The sequence below is a fragment of the Natrix helvetica genome, assembly GCF_964273705.1.
Source record: "Natrix helvetica genome assembly, chromosome: 1".
Taxonomy (NCBI): domain Eukaryota; kingdom Metazoa; phylum Chordata; class Lepidosauria; order Squamata; family Natricidae; genus Natrix; species Natrix helvetica.
Window position 1 is genome coordinate 160,445,594 of NC_138548.1, and position 6,453 is coordinate 160,452,046.

General features: G+C 37.7%; 1 protein-coding gene across 4 annotated transcripts in view; it reads right to left on the bottom strand.

Moving 5' to 3' along the window:
- Positions 1-6,453, bottom strand: part of GALNT3 (polypeptide N-acetylgalactosaminyltransferase 3) — a 39,206-nt gene extending 32,753 nt beyond the window's left edge. The window contains exons 1-2 of one of the 4 annotated variants that reach the window (XM_081957153.1): positions 6,207-6,453; positions 5,342-5,368 (exon numbers count right to left, since the gene is read on the bottom strand). The gene's annotated coding sequence lies outside the window, so the exon portion shown is untranslated. Of the gene's footprint in view, positions 1-5,182; positions 5,369-6,206 lie in introns of all 4 variants that reach the window. The other 3 variants (XM_081957152.1, XM_081957150.1, XM_081957151.1) reach the window with 3 other exon arrangements.

Below are 6,453 nucleotides of genomic sequence, written 5' to 3' on the forward strand. Positions count from 1 at the left end.
GATATACTATCACCACTGCCAGCTACCTTACATAGTTAGAAACCATCAGAAAGCTTTCACAGAAAGCTTGCATAGTTACCCAGCAATCAGAAAACTTTCTCAATTGGTCAATAGCAAGTATGATTACGTCTATAAAAACTGAAGTTTTAGGAGTTCACTAGTTTCCAGCATTGAAGCTCTGTGTTGATATGATACTAAAGAGGAAAAAATATCAGCAATGATCTTAAAGAAGCAATTGTTGCTGCCTTGTCAGTCTAGGGAGGGTTATAAGGCCATTTCCAAACAATTTAAAACCATTCTACAGTGAGGAAGATTTATTCACAAGTTGAAAACGTTCAAGACAATTGCCAATCCTCCCAGGACTGGATGTCTCAGCAAATTCACCCCGGGGTCAGACCATGAAAAGCTGAGAAATTTTAAGAAATCCAAGGGTTACATCTCAGAATCTACTGGCCTCAGTTAGCATGTTAAATGTTGAATGTCTTAAATGTTATTTTGCTTATTATTTATACTGGTCTACGACTACAATAAATTGAATTTTGACTAGATTGGAATGAAGTAGTTTGGGGAATTTGTTTAAAGATAGAAAATGACATATAAAAGTAAAAGGAAGGAATTTAATCAGTTTATTAGATCCAATTAAAAACAGATATAGTTATTTCTGGTAGCCATTACTGGACTTTTGCTAATTAGGATGGATGACACTTTAAAGAGTTATAGAGAATGTGATCAGATGCAGCATGAAGAGATCGCTATATTTTAAGATATAGTATAAGTTGTTAAAGCTGTTTATTCTTTATAAAGGGGGATTATATTTTTTCTTTCTCTTTCTTTCTTTCTTTGCACTTTTATCTTTTTTTATAGTTTGTATTAGTTTTATCTGTATAATGCAATTTTTAATTTTTTAAAAAAGTTACCAGTGCATCAATCCTGACTAAGAGAGACTGATCCATCTCATCTAGAACACTATATAGGTTGGAATCCAACCATTATCTCAACAACTTGTTCAAAGACAGGTTAGGGATGAACTAACAGTTTCCCAAGGTGGATGGGTCCAAAGGTAACTTTTTAAGAAAGGACATTTAACTGCCTCCTTCAAGGTAGTTCTTTTGTGTCCTCTATGGCTGCTTGTATTATCCAAGAAGACCAAGGATCTAACTTGCAGATGGCTGAGCTCATGCTACAGAGGACACTGTCCACTTCCTCAGGTATCGCAGGCTTGAAGTCCCAAATTACCTGACAAGACATTATTTCTGTCATCTCATCAATGCCTGCCCATCTACCATCCAACTCAGATCCAGTATAAGAGTGTAGAGAATGATGCAGATGGCCTTGAAGAAAATATGCAACACCTACTGTAGCCTAGTAAGATAGGAAGGGGAAAGGAAGAAACTCAGACTGATCTTGGGTATAAAAGGGAGAGAGAAAAGCCATCAAGCTTTCACATTCAATATCAATAGAATTCTTATTGGGTGGTCCCAGCTTAGTTTACTTCAACAGAGAGGTAGTATCCTCAAAATGCTTAGAACTTGTTCAAGCAGAAGTTTCTAGAGCCTCTAAAGGCCCCAGTCATGTAATTAATACTGCTAGATGGCCCTCTGAGAATGCAGTAACCAACCATGGAAAAGTACCCATATTTTACTGCTCTTAGTGCCACAGAATAGCCACAAATGTGGGCTCATGCCTATGTCTGATCATATTTTAGTCATCTCCTCCTCCAGTGTTCTCCCCAGTAAACCAAAGACCCCCTTGGGTCAGCAAGAGAGTCAGGCCACTTCAGGGCTACCTCATCAAAACCTTTGTCTATCTTGATCCTCCGAAGTTCAGCCAATCTATCCAAGAGCAATCTCCATGATTGCTGGGAAATCCCCTAAATGGCTATTGGAAATAAAGTGGATCCAGAAGGTGCAACAATCTCCCCCTATGGAGATTGATGCAGATTGTGAATTCCAGCAGCTGGACCATGACAACAGATTGATATTGATGTCCTTGACCCTCCAATCATGAATTCCTCCAAGGTGAATACTAGTATCGTGGCTGTAGCACAATAGCTTGCCTCATGGTAACTTGGGACAAGCCCTTGGTTGCCATGGATGCCACAAATTCCTGACAACTCCCACCTCTCATCCATGGAAGATGACATTTCCCAGTATATAAACAGCTGGGGAGCCAGCCACCAATGATTTTCACATAGTTGCTCTTACTCTGTAAGATGGAAGTTAGAAGTTTAATACTGCAATTCATTCCTCTCACTAATTAAAATGTCTTTCAAATATGTATGTAGTCACTTTAATTGTATACAGATATTTTGCCCTGCTTTTTAAGCCACTGATTTCTAAAAAGCAACATTTAAAGTTGGAAAAATGTACGGTTGCTATTTTACTTAATAGAGGTGTTATTCTGACAAGCATAGGGTGACATGCAGTGGTATCTTGCTTATTACCTTGTTTTTCTGCTTAAAATATGTGCTTAAGACTAAAATAAATTACATAACATCATTAAAATCTGCTTCATCAAGACAGTTTACATTTCAAGGCCTGACTAATTAAACACATCAGCTTCTAGCAAAAAGATAACCTATATTAAGCTAGCGTGATCTTCCTCACATGGGCTTCTAAAACTTAAGAGTAGATACCAAGAAGGCCATTCTCATCATTCTGCCAGTAGTCCATTTCATAGTGGCTGAGTAGAGAGCAATACCTCTGAAAAGCCTTAAGACATGATCTTTATAAAGTTAATAAATTCAGTTAAACAAACCATTGTGATTATGTTACATTACACTAAGCTTGGTTAATTTCAATTATAGCTTTTTAATAGCCTACTGTTTTATGCAGACATTGGTGCAATTGGTTAGTACGTGATTCAATGCATTGTATGAACCAAGAAAATGGGATAAATGCAGTAGTAACCTGATCTGTTATATAAGAACTTAACTGCTCATGCAGTGATCCCAGAATATTGGATATTGAAAAGGTGGGAAATGTATGGACAAAGCATGGATTAACTATAATTCTGAGCACAGCACTCAATGTTACAGATGTTTGTTGCAGGTTCTACCTTTATATTACCATATTAATAATCACAATTCTTAAAATGTTGGCTTTCTTTTAGACAAACATCACCTTACTATGTAGGTGGACATAAGAGGGTACAAGAGACTTAAAGAAAGCCCAAATTATAAAAATCCTTAAAAACAATGTTGAAAGATTTCTAGAAAGTCAGATATGAGGAGGAATGTAATAGCACTGTGAAATAAGTGTGACTGACTGGTTGGAACTATGGACAGAAAACTGCAATAATTTGTTAAAAGCCTCATCTTAGCTTTTAGAAAACAGAAAGGATCTGTTCTGTATGAATGAAGATGTCCACTATTTGCATATTTTTAATGAGAGACTGACAGAACAGTTGTACAGTGATGACTGGTCTCCTGCATGATTTCTTATGATATCCCATGCTAACACCATTATATTTACAATTAGAAGAACAATTTGTGAAAACCTTTTCATTAAAAATGTCCGAGAGCACAGATGAGAACAGAAATATTTTAAGAGTAATGTTTCATTTTTAAAAAATAATTTGATGTAAATGGATGCCATCTAGTGGTTCAACAGATGCCATAGCCTGCAGGTATAGTATTACTTTACCAATCCTCATGATACAACATGAATCAAAATTCTTAAGGCAATGAGCAGAAATACCAAATTGTCTCAAACTCTGGATGTTTTGGAAGAAAGCATTTTTATATTTATTTTAATATAGGATAATAGATATCCTATTGTTTGTAAATAAGCCAAAAATGGGGGGGGGGACAAATTACTATTAATTTTAATGTTATTAATAAATTAATGTTAATTTGTATAAATAGTAAATATAGTTGCAAGGCAAGTGGCAAGTCCTTATGAATGGTTGAGCAAGCAGCTTTGGCAAACACAATAAAAGTATGCATGCAGAGATCCTGTATTTTGGCTATGAAACATTGATAGTTCCCTCAATCCAAAGCTTTTGTATTATCTCATATTGACATAATTTGTATCATGCAATAAGTAGCACTATTCTAAAAATTTACAAAAAAAACCTTGCTCAAATTACACATTTAGTTAAATTTGGGGAAGAGAAGTGAATGTTTTCAGCTATAAGAATTACCTAAAATGTAGTTTATAACTGCTTTTCCAAGCAAAGCCTTCATTTACATTGGGAAACAAACACATCATTTATTGTTTTGAGTTCAACAGATGGCCAGAGAATGAGTGAGTTATCTTGTTAAGCCTGGTATGTCACTCTCCAGTTAGCACAAAAAGAAAAAAGAAAGGAAAACACAGTAGAATATCAAACCTATCTACATGGTATAATATAGGTTATAGAATACTGATATTATTACATTTCATCATGTAACTCTTAGTGACCAAACAAACTTATGAACAGAATACTAAGTATTGCTCCAACACAGGGGTAGACAATTTTTCCAGCAGTCGATATGAGAAACTGGGATAATGGACGGCTGCTGGCTCACCCCACCATCATCCCCCCACAGTGGACCACAGGGATGGAAGTGGTCCAGTTCTCTGACATCTAATTTAATGAAAGCAAAAATAATTAGAATATGTTTAATAACTACTGATATGTTATTTAAAATTGTCAGATTAGGATCCATATGCATGGAAAAATATTTCAAATTAGATGGTTTTGGATTCAGGTTAATTATGGATTGACAAGTACACTAGAAATTGTTTACCATGCTACTAGATCTGTAGCAGTTTATATCGGAATTTTTCTTTAATAGCAAAAATGCATTTAAAGACTATGACATGATACAGAAAATTGTGAGACTTATTATGCAACAGAACAGAAGTATAGGATGAAGCATAGAAATACCCCCTCTCGATCTGATAAGTCCTAATAATTATCTAAACCTCCACATTTTAACAGAAAATTGTTTTCTAAGTTGTGTTTTCTTATAACTACTGGAAAAACATTAAGATTTAGTCCTCAATATATTTACTGATTACATACAAGGGAGACTTACTTTTCTATGATTTATGAAATTAAAGAGTTTCTTCTGAGTAAGCATTGTCATGTAATGTCAGAAAGACAAGTTTCAGTTAGGCAACAAAAGGAAATATTTATAGTAGTTTAAGTGCCAGCATCAAACTTTTTTTTAAACCACATCTCCTGCTCGTCATACCTCAAGTCTGCTTCAGATTACATCCCACATATTCCAAAATGTTGTTGTACACCGAATCTAGCAATTGCCCCTCAGACTTCAGGGCTCTACAAAATCACAGTAATCCCCGACCGAGTACAATGTCACGCTGCTAACCTCTTTTAAGTCAACCTTACAAACCTTCCACATCACTCCCGGAAGCAGTTCCTGGAAATAAAAAATGCAGATTAGACCTGCCCTCTTGCAGCTTTTAATGCGCCTTCACCCAAAACCCAAAACTGCTGCAGACCACAGGGTGCAATATTTGGTGTTAAGATGTGTGTGTGCGTGTGTGTGTGTGTGTCTGTCCCACCCTGTTTCTTTTATCATTCTAAAAAATCTATATACTTAACAGGGTGGGTTTTGACAGACAGCGCCTGAATTGTTTAGGAACAATTTTCCATTAGAAAAACAGCTAGACGCCACATTTTACTTCACAGCCAAGTGCTGTTAGAAGTAACCCGAATTACAGAAGACTTTTTGCACTTTTTAATACTTTGGGGTGGGCATGAAGGAATCTTACTGACGGGATAAACAAGCGTCAATGCGCGATGCCCCCCCCTCCTCCAAACTCCCGTCTCTCATAGCCTTGCATATACCACGGTCCCGCTAGAAAATATGAATGTAAATATGAATTATGTAAATAGCATGTATTTACTATGTACATGTAAATAGTAAATTTCATTTTAAATTTACTATGTTAAAATTTTAAATAGTAAATTTACATGTAAATAGTAAATATGAAAGACCGGCCGATTTCTAGATGCAAAGCAAGAGGAGGGGGGGGGGGTCTTGGGAGGATTGCTCTCCCCTCCGCTTCTCCTTCTCAAACAGAGGCGACGCGGACAACGCAGCAGCCCTTTAAAGTCTTCGAGAGAGGGAGTGCGTAAAGCGGGCGAAAGAAGGAGAAGAAATAGAATAAAAGACGCCCTTCTTCCGAAGGCAGACGCCGCAGAACCCTACCTACCTACCTACCTACCTTCCCCGCCTCGGAGCCCGCGCCTACCTGTAGCCTCGACCAGCCACCACCGGGAGAGGAAAGCAGCGCTCGCTGCTGGCTGGGTGGTTTTTTCTCTCGCTCGCTCGCTCTCTTTCTCTCCTTCGTTTTCCTCTCACCCGCCCCCGCCTTCCGCGCGAGATAGGCGGTCAAGGGAAACGGGGATTGGCTGATAATCCTCCGCCCGCGGCGCCCAGGTGAGCGCCCAACCCGAACGCGACAAGCGCTCTCCTGCGGCTTCTCTTGGTGAGAGAGC